The 12,587-nt window shown below is 36.1% G+C and overlaps 1 long non-coding RNA gene across 1 annotated transcript in view; it reads right to left on the bottom strand.

Moving 5' to 3' along the window:
• Nucleotides 1–6,380: 6,380 nt before the first annotated feature.
• The window catches only part of LOC127504943 (uncharacterized), a 30,425-nt gene continuing 24,218 nt past the window's right edge, over nucleotides 6,381–12,587 (bottom strand). The window contains exons 2-3 of the long non-coding RNA XR_007927521.1: nucleotides 7,002–7,044; nucleotides 6,381–6,706 (exon numbers count right to left, since the gene is read on the bottom strand). This is a non-coding gene — a long non-coding RNA (uncharacterized LOC127504943). The remainder of the gene's footprint in view (nucleotides 6,707–7,001; nucleotides 7,045–12,587) is intronic.

The raw sequence follows: 12,587 nt of genomic DNA, 5'->3' as shown, positions 1-12,587 counted from the left end.
CTCTCCTCTGCCCACCTTTCGACCGCAGACGCTGCCTCCTGCCTCTCTTTAAACTTGTCTGTCAAAGATATGACGTGTAAACATGAATCCAGCATACGGGTGCACGTAAGCACATGCTGCAAATCACATGCTGCCTTAACAGAGAGTCTCTTTCTCTCACATACACCAACACACAATCTATTTGCACATTTTAAAGGGCCTTTTTCACCCCAAAATGAAATTTCAATCATCAAATATTCACCCTCATGTTGTTCCAAACCTGTATCTGTGGAACACAAAAGATATTTTGAAAAATGTCACAGTGCTTTTTTTTTTTTTTTTTTGCCCATACAATGAAAGTCAATGGGGTGGACTTTCATTATATGAAACTGTACACATTATATGAAAAAGTTTTCTAAACTAGAGATTATCTTTTTTTTTTTTGGGTGGGTTTGTAACGTTTGAGTTCTGCGTCTTAATTTTCAGTTTGTTTCCATGGTTTTTCATTGTTTGTTTAATTTGCGCACCTGTTATTTATTTCGCTAATTGGGTTGTTCTCTGTATTTAAGCGCTGTGTTTTGTTCAGTTCGTTGTTAGTTTACGTCACCAGTGCTGGGGGTAACGCATTACAAGTAACTTGAGTTATGTAATCAGATTACTTTTTCAAGTAACTAGTAAAGTAACACATTACTTTTTCAATTTACAACAAAAGTTACTTTTCCAAATAAGTAACGCAAGTTACTTTTTCACATTTATTGACTGATAGCTCTCCTGTCCCAATGTTGAGAGTAAAAAAGTGTGGAGGTGTTGGTGATGGTTATTGTAGTTCTAGACTAAATATGAACATGCATTTACTCATCTCACTTACACAAAAACATTCAGTATTCCTCAAAATGAATAAAAACAGTGAAATGCAATTTCAAAATTTTATGCAAACCTGTAATAATTAACCATATTAAATTACACAAATATACTTTATGTATTTAATCTCACTTTATTAACCAATGTCTTTAAAGACATCATTAAAGTAGTCCATGTGACTCCATTGGTTTAACCTCAATTTTATAAGTGACGGAGCTGCTTTGTTTGTGCAAAAAAACATAATTTACCACCTTATTTACAAAATATTAATCTCCAAAGCACATTCATACAACAACTGCTCTCGCGTCAACAAAACACACATGCAATTGTGATCTTGTGAATGCGTTGGAGATTAATATTTTGTAAATAAAGTGGTAAATTATGTTTTTTTGCGCAAGCAAAGCACTCACATTACTTCATAAAATTGCATTTTAACCACTGCAGGAGTACTTTAATAATGTCTTTACTACCTTCATGGGCCTTGAAAGTGGTAGTTGCATAGGCTGTTAACGGAGGCACATAAATCTCTCAGATTTCATTAAAAAGATCTTCATTTGTGTTCCGAAGGTAAGTGAATGTCTTACGGGTTTGGAACGACATGAGTACTTACTTACTTAATCCTCTTCGTCCCATGTGAGACATAAGGCCTCTACTAGCTCTCTCCATCTAGGTCTGTCCTGAGCTGTAAACTGTGCTTTTCCCCATGAGAGCCCCATTTCTTCCAGCTCAGTCGCCGCTGTTCCTCACCATGCTGTTCTTGGCCTGCCTTGTTTGCGCTGGTGTCCAAAGCAAAACCACTTTAGGTATCCTTTCCTTCCTGTCTGAGCCATCTTAATCTGCACATCTTGATCTCCTGAGATATGTTCTTGGATCTTGTCTTTTTGTATAGGTTAACATTAGAGATGGTATTGGGCCTGTAGATGTTGCAGATCTTCCTAAGGCAACTGTTATGGAAGGCATCTACCTTGCTCATGTCTACTTTCACTATTCTCCAACATTCAGAGCCATACGACATGAGAGCGAGTAATTAAGGTTGCAGGCAAAAGTACTGTTTTTTCATGCACTGGTCAGTTTTTAGATTTTGGGCTTTTTGGATTTTCATAATGTGTTGTTTCAGATTAGAGGAAAGAAAACATCTGAAATACACTTTTAAGTGTTAATTTTATTGCACTTTACCTATTTCCGTCTGTAGATTTTAATTACAATAGATATTTTAAAGGCTGTTTTCTCATAATGACTTATTCTCAGTCAGAAATCTCCATTTCAGTAGCACTTACATACACCACTTTACAGTTTTACTCATTTATATTCTAAAGCTTTTTACTGGTTTTGTCCGTATATCATTAGCCTGATTTTATACATTTTATTTTTACATTTTATAAAAAAAAAATTCTGGCTGTTGACAGAATTTTCTGATTCATACAGTTATAAAAAGAGATATCTAAAATTGTAAAAAACTCTAATATGACTCTAGTGAAACAAGAACTTTGAACCTGGCTTTATCCAATGTTCAGATTTCTCTTCTAGAAATGTATGCAAATTATTACATATTTAATTAGATAATGCCTAATTTGCATATTTAACTTTCAGTAAACTTATAATACTGAAAAGGTTTTCAACTCTTAATGTAATCAATATCTATTAGTTCATTTTTCATTTAACCTTAAAACAACATTAAGGTAGCAACAAGTGAAAAGCTATTAACCTGGTACATTTGTATCATTTTGATGGCTCTAAAGAAGTATTAGTCATCATCATGTTTTGTGTTCTATTCAGGTTTTGTTTTCAGTCAACTAATAGCTCTCTGGTTAAAAAGTATATAAATAAGGGGAAATATGAAGCTGGCATGACCTAAGCACAATGTGCACACTTCAAAGTCAGACCCCTATGGGGAAAATGCAGAGCACTGAATATGACAATCTGATCATTTGTAAGTCAGAAATTGGAAGGTAAAACTCAACTAAGCATGTTGTTGTACATTTGATAGGAGCGGGCGTAAAATTGGTTATATGGGCTAACAGGAAAAGCAGCTGATAACTGAGAACTATTATTCATGGTTTAGGCTTGTTCTGGGGGAAAAAAAAGACTCAGCTTTAAAATGTCATGTATTTCTTTTTACATGCAAGGAACCATGGCATTTTTCAGATTTAAGACAAGAAATACAAATCAGGTGTTGTGAAATTTCAAATTGAATTGAAATTTGTAGCTATGAAAAAATAAGTAGCACGAGGAGCGTGCTGTCAATGTGTGATGCCTCAATGATGGAAGATTTATGTGAGAAAAAAGTGGAATGTGAAGTAATAAAATAAAATGAAATAAAATATTAGATTACAAAATAGGGCCTGCAGCAAGCATTAACTAAAAAGCAGGTGAAAGGTGAAAGGAGGTGCTTATCTTTCAAAAAGTGCTGATTGTCAGTCTTAGGATGTCAAACCAAATGTTAGCTATATGAGCTTGTTTTATTTTCTATCCATTTTTAATGGGGTTTGTATAAATATATGTCTAAATACAGTTTAAAACTGTTATTTGTGTGATTTAGAAATGTTCTACTTTCTACATCAAACATTAAAAGTGATCAAATTAAAAATACAGATAAACATAATTGTTTAACAATCCCACATGAAAAAATACTAATTTATATTAAATACTATAGTGTTTTTGAACCATAGCTACTATAGTAAAGTAGCCTACTTGAATTAATTTGTTGTGGTAATTCTATAGTTGTAGCTGTGGTAATATAATAACTATAGTAATATAAATAAATTACCCAATACTGTACTAAGTTTTCTACAACTATAGGGTATATTATACTAGAATACACTACAGTTTGCTGTAGTAAAAACTAAAAACTAAATTTATCAGTTCACTATAGCTAATGCTATGCTGTAGCATTCATTAACGTGTTGGAAATACTATAATATAAAGTATACAGTATACTACAATTTACTATAGCATGGTTCAAAAACACTATATAGTAGTTGCTATAAATTACTATAGTATTTTTTCATGTGGGTTATGAGTAACTGGAAATGTTGCCACTGTCACTTATTGGGCTAGCTAGTAGCTAGTTTATGTAGCGTTAATTATGCCTATAATTATTTATTTTTCTTCTTCTCAGGTTAAAGTTTGGGAAAAAAAAAAAAACCTAACGGCACAAACACACCCACGCACGCGCGAGTTGATGTCAGACGGCAGCTGTGGAATCCTGGAGCTCCTTGCGCACAGTAAATCTCACGTCACTGATCGGAGGACACGTTACACTACCGCTCTCTGGCAGCGTCCAGTCAAACGCCGCTCTGTTTTCACTGTCGGGAGGCCTCCGGCTGCATATTTCTGTAATTAGGCTTTTATGCTCAGCAGTTCTGCAGCTGTGCTGACATTTGGGTGTCGCCCCCCTGTTTCTCACGGTCCCTCTGCCAATGCTGCTCGGCCGCTGGTCACCGGCCAAGACTGAGGTCCATGTGTCAGAATGAAGGTGCTTTTTCAAAATATATTCCCGGCAAGTGGAAGTTAAATGTGATGCCATGTCAAGGTCACCTCGCAAAACCTGCAGCCCGCTGAGGTGCTTTTAAAGAGACATGCTTGTAACAGTATGTGTAAGTCCATGTAAAACTAGATGTAACTGCGCAAAACTCATCACCAGGAGGTTGGAGTTTGTACAGTCAGACCTTATGTTTTCACAATGTTCTGTTGCCAAGATATGATGGCTTTGGCTTTTGTTGTGCTGTGAGTGGTTGCTAGGGTGTTGCTAGGAGGATGTAATTACATGGTTGCTTACTGGCCTAAATCAAAAGAGCACACCTAGATAGGGCGCCTTTTCAATGTAAACACCATGTCCTAAATAAACGCAATACGACAAATTTCCAGTGCCAAGCAATTTGTTGGACCAAACTGAATGTGAAACTGCTGCTCAAATTGATACAATCACATCTAGTCAGATTATATTTAATGTTTACTGGAGCAAAATTTTATGGAATGTTCAAGTCATGTCGGAAATATTGTATTTGGGTCAGTGACGTGACGGGTCATTTTTTTGTCCAAAAGGCCTTAATAATAATAAAAAACAAAGATATGACATCCACAGTATGTAAGGTAGTACAACTAGATCTCTTTTATTGAATCCAAAAGGTTTTAAATATATTTTTGCTTCATATAAAAGTATTTTAAAGATTTTGAAGTGTCAAAATTCGGTTTAACTATCCAAAGGCCAATACAGCCATTTCTTTTGTGATTAAAATATCTTAAAATGTAATAAATTTATGTTTTTTATTTTAGAATTATTTTATAACATCATATATCAACATAGTGCAAAACTGTATTAAAATTATGTGTAGAATTCATTGCTTTGTTATGAGAAAGAATGTCTGGAAAAATTTATTTCATTGATGTTATGTGGAGTAACCAATATAAAGGGACCATTTTGGATCAAGTCATGCGGTCAATATCATGTGGCAGGATGTGACATCATTCAGACACCTGCAAAGGACCACATGGTTGTGAAGCAAAGTAACTAACTCTCTCTTAACTATTTGAAAAATTAATGTTTTTACTTGCTCATACGCATGTCCCGAAACATCAGGTCATTCGGTACAACCACTATAAAACATGGAAAACATCGTAATATTTAAAAAACTTGTACTAAATATAAAATGTTTGATTGTCCTTTTGTTAGCTAGCTAGATATCAGTCTCTTAGCATTGTTTGAAAATATCGTCATTCGGTATAACCAAAAGTGTAATTCGGTAAAACCGAAATTTTGGTTAAACTGAATGACTTTTTTGGTGACAAATTTTGTCCATCTTGTAAAAAATGACAAAAGCAGTGTTAATTCATTAACTAATGTTAACTAATGGGACCTTTTTGTGAAGTGTTACAATTTTTTTCTTTCATTTACAATAAAACTAAGTTGCATGTAGTATTGTAAAGTTATGATAGAATATATAATGATTCAGTTTTGTTGCATTGCATCTGGTTAGGATAAAATGTAAGATAGTTTTTACACCATTATTTGATTTTCCATTCATGTCCGTAGCACAAAGTTTCAAAAGTTTTAGGTGGAAGAAGAACAAGAATTATGAGAAACAATAATAGTTTGCAAATAAAAATCAGCAAACACTTCCAAGAATCACTGTCTCATCACAAACTTCAATTCTAATATTTATAAGTAGCAAAAAAGACTATTTAAGTAACACAAACAGCCCTCCTCTTTAGCTGCATGCTGACAGCTTTCCAAAATGTCCTAATAAGCCATCCCCATTGAGAGTTTACTCATTAGAGTGTAATCGCAGGACTTTAGCTGAATGACCTTTTGTGTCCCCAGAGAGCTGTTAAGCAGCAAAGCAGCATGTTGAAATGTATGTTCAGTGCTCTATAATGGCACCATATGTTGCTACTTTGGGACCTGACAAAAGAGTTAAAAAAACACTGCTTCCAAAAGAAGGCAGTTCGTAAGCCAAGAAAATATGCTTTAATATCTAAAATGATGTATAATAGTGAATGTAATAGCATGCAATTATAAGGGTATGAGACAAAGTGCACTTTATTGCAATAGCTACAAAACTTGGATGAGACACGCAGTCAGTAGGGGGGTCGGGAAGGTCGGGGGTGTCCCTCTGTGTCCGCCAGCGCTCAGCTGTCCTCCCGGAAACCCCGGTCCAGCTGCTGCCCATTACAGCAGGAATGTATCCTTGGGTTGGATGCCATCAGTGCAGTAGCATATTATTAATGTGGTGACCACCAGCCTCGGCCACTTGTGAGATGTTAACATTTCACACACAGATCCTTCCCATGAACCCCCATGTACCCTTAGCCAATATCAGAACCACCCACAGCAACTGCTGTGCATCTCAAACTCCACCAGGGGCTTCTAGACAGATAACAGAACGTGTCAACAAGCAGGATTTACTATGGTGATAGAGGACTATATGTGTCCTGAAATATTTCTGTGTAGTTGGGTGTTTCTTGAATTTTGGGCACTTTTGTCTCTTGTATTTATAACAGATTTCAACTTTTGTCTTTTTTTTTTTCCAGTTATAAGCATAATTTACTTAATTTAAATGTAAAATATATTTAGCATATTTAAGACTCCAAATAAACACCAATTCAATATTTTTTGTGTAAAAATAATTTTTAAATATTTAAATTTAATAAATATGACTGACCCTCAGCTGTAGAGTTGTCCCACCACATTGAATAGTTTGGTCCCTATAAAATTCAAAAGATATGAAAAAGTTTAAAATGTTTAAAAGACAACAGTATCAGTAAAAAGCTTGAGATGAAATACAAGGCAAAGTGTGTAATTTCTAGGCAAGTTATAATTTTGAAATTATGTAAGAAATGTGAAAATACTATTTAATTATGTGTATTTAGGATACAAAAAAAAAAAAAAAAAAAAATCCTAGCTAAAAATAGCCTTAGAAAGAGAAAGGATTCTGCCATTTTGTTCCAAAAATATTAAAGATGTCATTTCCCACACGAAATGCTTTATTGTATAACTTGATATGTGATGGAAATATTCACAAAAAAACCCCTAAAAAAACAGAAACTCTCCTGTAGTGTTTATGTATGACCATTGTTGGACATTATTAACAGACAAATTCAACTAATGAGAGTGTGAAAATTGTGCTTTATAGGGCTTTTCACACTTGAAATAGTTAACCCTGGGTCATTCTGAACCCTGGGTAAACGGAATACTGGGTTATCTTGCTTCACGTTTCACACTGCTTGTAATTTAATCCTGGGTATTCATAAACTGACGTTTCACATTGTACATTCCAAAAACCCTGGGTTAACGTTCTTATTTGCATATTTGCGGGTTGATTGGATAAATGCAGCACGCGACCTTTTTACATAGCTCTACCATTGCGCATCCTGTATTGCTGACTGTACTATCGAGTTTATACTGAATGGAAATTTCGGACTATAAAGGTAAGGTCTTCTTCACTCAAATTGTCGCGTTTTCTGTCAGCATTTGACATTTTTTCTCTCAGACACTGATTTTACTGTTTATAAACAGTGCACAGTGTTTCTGTGACTGTCTAAAAGCATGTGAATATGATGTACGCTATTGGTAAGCCGTTGCTAATCGTCTAGTCATAACATTCTAACACAGCGTCGTTTCACACTGTACAAGTTTGGCACTGCAATGCGGGGTTAACACCGCAAAAGCGGGGCTAACCTTGCTCCGGAGCAGGGTTTCTTAACCCTGGGTAAAAAGCGGCGCTAACCCCGCTTCTAAATTACAAGTGTGAAACGTTCCTTTACCCGGGGTGAAAAGCGGTGTTTAGAACGACGATAACCCGGTGTTAAGCGCAGTGTGAAAAGCCTATATGTGAGTTTTCTAGAAGTCCACAGGTCCAAAAATAGTTTAAGAAACATTTAGACGTTTAGACATGATAATATACAGTGCTATATGAAACTTTCAGGTTACTCTATTTGATCATGTGGAAGTTCTTTGATTCCGATGAAGGGAATGAATTCCCTAAAAAAAAGGCATGTGTTTTGGTATGTTTTTTCATACAAATACCAGAAATTACAGAATGGAAGGTCTGCCACCTTTAAACTATATTTTCTACTTCTTTAGAAATCAATGAGCTAGACCTACGTATACGCATAACAAGGCAAAACAACACACTAACTAAACATAAACGCTGAGCAATACACAGTTCCGCTTTAAACAATGTCCTCTATAATAAAGCCATAGAGCACCTGGGCAGGCCATGCCATTTGGCCTAATGATACATTAAACAAAAAATTAATCTAGTAGGTTCTTTAAATATTTTAAAGCTGCCTCCTAATTACTGTGAATGAAAAGCAAAATCAAAACGCTCAGTGCAGTAATTGGACTCTTTTCTTTGATGCTTCTATAGATGCCATTGAATGTAGGGAACAAGCCAAACAAAACCAGTGCTTTCATTGACCCAAAGCTTTCCCCTAATTACAGCAGCTTTGTAATACAGCTGTGCTCCCCTTCCCCTTAGGGTTGCATCTACACACTCCCAAATGAGGAGCGTTTCAAAGCATTTCTCCAGACGCACAGGAAGGTAGTTTGCACACAGCGGACTATCAGAGATGACCTGATTAAATAGAGTGGCCAATATCTGAGCAAGGTATTCTCTGGATCACAAACGAGGAACAGATTTTGCTTGTGCAATATAAGTTGCAATAATTATTTAATGGTTTGGTATGTTTGATTACAATGTATTTGTTGTTCATTTTAGGTACAGAGGTCTATGGGGTGAGAAGGACTGTGGGATACACATGCACTACAGTGAAAGTTAGTGTGCTTGTTCACACTTGTTCTATAGGCCAGATTGCAGACATGTGCCAGATTGATGCCCAGCCTCACAGGCGACTGAACAGACAGAACACATCACTCTGCTGGGACCTGGCAGTGAGGAGCCATGGAATGTCTCGGACAGAGCGATAGCACTATAGCAGCGTGAGAAAAGCATTATTCTTGTTGATTTAAAATTTGAATAACAACTTTTCAATTTTGTAGTTTCTGACATTAGGTCATTATCAAGTCAAGTCACCTTTATTTATATAGCGCATTTTACAATACAGATTGCTTCAAAGCAGCTTTACAGTGATAAAGAAAAGGCAGTATCCTCACAACTATGTTCCTTTTTTAGAAAGAAATGGTATCTGCAAGGATTTAGACCGTATCATAGTACTGAGACTGCTCCCATTAGAGTTACAAATGATTTGCGCTTATCATCCGATCATGGTTGTATCTCTCTATTACTGTTACTGGATCTTAGTGCTGCATTTGATACTATAGACAACAACAATAGACTCAAAGATTATGTTGGCATTAGTGGAATTGCATTGGCATAGTTCAAATCATACTTATCTGACTGTTATCAGGTTGTAGCAGTAAATGAAGAGATACCAATCACAAGTTCAATATGGAGTACCGCAAGGCTCAGTACTAGGACCGTTACTGTTCACCCTGTGCATGCTACCTTTGGGAGATATCATTAGGAAGCATGTCATTTGTTTTCACGCTGATGATACTCAGTTCTATATTGCTTTGCGCCCCAACGAAACTTATCAATTCACAAAATTAACGGAATGCATAGCTGATATAAAAAATTGGATGACTCAACATCTAAGATAAATGAATGCTCTTTTACTCCATATCTCTATGCAAATTGCATGGTCTGCTTATTAAATCCTAAATGAGCAATCATAAGTTTTAAACTAAGCATCGTCCTACTGTTTGTACAAGTGAATCACTAAGCATATAAGAAGTAGTGTTTAAGCATATGTGTTTATGCAGCAGCAAGCGGTTTATTGTAGCAATCGTTCACCATATTTAGTGGTATAACTCTAATGATGCGTTCATTTATTTCCAAGAGCAATTTTTCTATTAGCTTTGCTAAATGTGTGCGGTTGATTTCAGATGCACGCAGTACAGGAGTCATTTATCGCTCCCAGCGGCTTTTCACGTATTGAATAAGAGTATAAGGATTATGTCAATGATTATCATATGACTTTAATTATGATACTTGCTCAGGTGGTTGCTGGGTTTTCTTATCTCTATCAGCTTGCAACATGATATCTATTGGTAACGAGAACACATAGTGCACATTTCTAGAGTTAAGCTATTCAGCAAGGTAGCCTAGGCACACATAGTCATAGGACACTAGAGTTAAGCCATTCAGCATGGTAGCCCAGACAGACATAGATAGTGAAACATCAGCGGCATGCATATATTGTCTTGTCTTGTCTATTTCTTGTGTCTCCTGCTTTGTTGGGGGGTTATTCATGTATGTTATATGTGCAGCAGCAGCAGCATGTATTACATAGTAACAGCAGCATGTCTTTGAATGTATTGGCAGTAGCAAGTCTCGGTACTTGCTCTGCAGCAGCAGCACCAAATCTCTGATCTCTCCGAGAGATGTTATGATAGAAATATAATCTTTACTTTCTGAATACCTGCATATCTGCATATATATGTACAAATGAATGATTTAGTAAAAAAAAAAAAACGGATGTTTAATTCTAGTTCCTGTTTCCTTCGTTCTCATTTTCTCGTTTTTATGTTTACTACTGATTTGAATTGCACAGCGGTTTCAGTTTCTGTTAATTAGCTTCCCTTAAGTATTTAAGGACTCATTCATTTAGTTCTTTGTTCAGTGTCGTCTATGTTATACGTGGTTATTTTTGCTAAGCTTTCTCCTGTAATCTCCTGCGTGTTCTGTTGTTGGATTTTTTTGGATTAAAGACTGTAGAATATATATATATATATATATATATATATATATATATGTAGTAAGTAAAGGTTATATTACATTAAAAAAAAATTTAAATTATAATGATACAAATTTATATTTACTATATATTTATGATATCGTTAAACCATAATTTTATATCCTTTTACTCGCACAATTTCCACATGATTTTCAGTATTTCCCCCCTTATTTCTAAGAGATACACTGAAACCATATTTTACTTTCTTATACATTAGACTGAGGTTTTAAGACATTGTATTAGTAAAGTTGTGTTGTCCATCCATATTCAGTATGCCACTTCCTTTAGAGAAGAGGATATGGTTTAACAGTCTAGTGCAATGGCTGCTCAGTACTGTGTATACACTTTCTGAATTAGATGAGGAGTCCAGTGATATCAGTACCCTTATTCATAGTTTTGAGTCACATGACTGGCGTGGAGACCTGGAGGGCAAAACATCCATAGAACTGCAGCACAGGCCTGTCAATTTTCCATCTGTTTCAAGCCACGAATATTTAGATCACCTCTCAAAAGCAGTAAAAGAAATGTTGACAAAATGCAAGTTTGGGGCACTTGCAATTAATATTAAGAAGGGACATCCTAAAACACTTAACGTGAAAAACACTTAAAGTGCCCAATATACAGTGATATTAAAAGAACAAATTCAGTATACACCTTACTTACGATGCATACTATATACAGGCAAGCAGATGAGTCTAAAATATGCATGCAACACGCTAAATAGTTAAACGTTTTCTTTAAAATGGTTTCCAGTGGGAAAACACTTCATGTGAAACTTTGTGTGTTGCGTTTATATATTAATATAGTATATATACAATGTAAATAGAAAGCCTTGTTTTGCCCTCAAGGTGGGCGTTCCTATAATGTGACATCACACGAATACTATGATGTACTATGGGTACCGAATACTATGAATACTGTGTTTGATGTCGGTAACACTACTGTTTGCTAAAATTCAAATGACAGCGTGCACCTTTATTTAAGGATATTTAAGGATAATTAAGAAAATTAAGGATAGATTGAAGGATTCAATTATTTACAAGCCATTTACAAAGTACAGAAATGCACACACTTTCCGAGCGCACAGAGCAGCCGCACGTGCATCAGTCGAACTGCCTCTGTGAATAGGGTAGCTCTGTTGAAAGGCATTTGCAGGCAGAGAAGTGGAGCAAATGTGCTGGTGTGTGAAGACGGCCGAGAGGCCTAGCTGAATGTGGCTCTGCCAAGCCTCTCTCAGAGGCCACGCACAGCCCCTTTCAGAGCCGGCCCAATCGCCTCTAATCTCTGACCCCATCAATAAGATGTATTCAGACTCCATCAAACAGCCGAGCTGCTGTGCAGGCGGGCAGAAACCGCTGGGGGAGAACCATGGGAAACACTCCTTTAATTGTCCCTCGACCTTTTTAAAGAATATTAAGCTGCATTAGTTGTCTATGAGCCTTTCTTTCCTGGCCTTTCTTTTGGAGAGGGCTACAGCAGCCCACTCAGCC

This window comes from Ctenopharyngodon idella, chromosome 22 (genome assembly GCF_019924925.1).
Source record: "Ctenopharyngodon idella isolate HZGC_01 chromosome 22, HZGC01, whole genome shotgun sequence".
NCBI lineage: Eukaryota > Metazoa > Chordata > Actinopteri > Cypriniformes > Xenocyprididae > Ctenopharyngodon > Ctenopharyngodon idella.
The sequence above is the reverse complement of the archived record's forward strand: the minus strand, read 5'-3'. Positions and strand labels throughout refer to the sequence as shown.